This window comes from Mauremys reevesii, linkage group 12 (genome assembly GCF_016161935.1).
Source record: "Mauremys reevesii isolate NIE-2019 linkage group 12, ASM1616193v1, whole genome shotgun sequence".
Lineage (NCBI taxonomy): Eukaryota > Metazoa > Chordata > Testudines > Geoemydidae > Mauremys > Mauremys reevesii.
Genome location: NC_052634.1, coordinates 47289661 through 47290453, shown reverse-complemented (window position 1 = coordinate 47290453; position 793 = coordinate 47289661). Strand labels below are relative to the sequence as shown.

The window sequence follows — 793 nt, the reverse complement described above, 5'->3', positions numbered from 1 at the left end:
AGGCACCACTGGGAGTTGAACCCAGGATCTCCTGTTTACTAGACAGGTGCTTTAGCCAGCTAAGCCATGGTGCCTGCCTTGCAAAAGCGTTTACAACTGTTCCATTTGATGGTTCAGGAGAACACCTGCAAATTCCAAAGTACAGACGTTCCCCATTTCCTCACGACTTGCAGACCTTGAGGTGTCTGGCTCTCCGTGCACAGCAAGCCACAGCTGAGTTGACAGAGGGCTTCTAACATGTGCTTCTCCCACCAGCCACTGTGATCATATAGTGGTTAGTGATCTGTGTTTCAGTCGCAGCAACCTCAGCTCAGTTCTGAGTCATGGTAACCTTTCCTTCAGCTCTAGATTTCTCATTTGCTGCTTTCCAAGTGTGGTGGGGTGGCTGCCCCAAACAAGCAGAAGAAAGATTAAGGCAGCCTTGCAGAGGCTGTGCAGAACCCAGCCTATCAGGAAAGGGCTTATTGGGAGAGCTAATCAGGAGAAGGCTTGCTGGAGCAGCCCATATATAAAGGGCTGCTCAGCACAGCAAGAGTCAGTCACCCTTGGAAATTGAGGAAGGAGGATTGGCTGCCGTGAAGGAAGGGCACCATGATCAGAGTAGTGCTGGGTGGGTAAGGGAGCATGAGTGACCTCCTGGCCGACTACTGCCAGACTGAGGCCCTGATACAAAGGCGGAGGAAGGTGCTAGGTCTGTGGGGAAGTGGTCCAGAGAAACAGATGGCGGGGTTGGAGGTGCACCCTTTGCCTCAGTCGCTGCTGACACAGGTGGCTACACCCTGACTGCAGCTGG

General features: G+C 53.0%; 1 non-coding gene across 1 annotated transcript; it reads right to left on the bottom strand.

Moving 5' to 3' along the window:
• On the bottom strand, positions 1–74 carry TRNAT-AGU. Its single transcript has one exon. It is a non-coding gene; the product is annotated as a tRNA-Thr (tRNA).
• Positions 75–793: the final 719 nt, after the last annotated feature.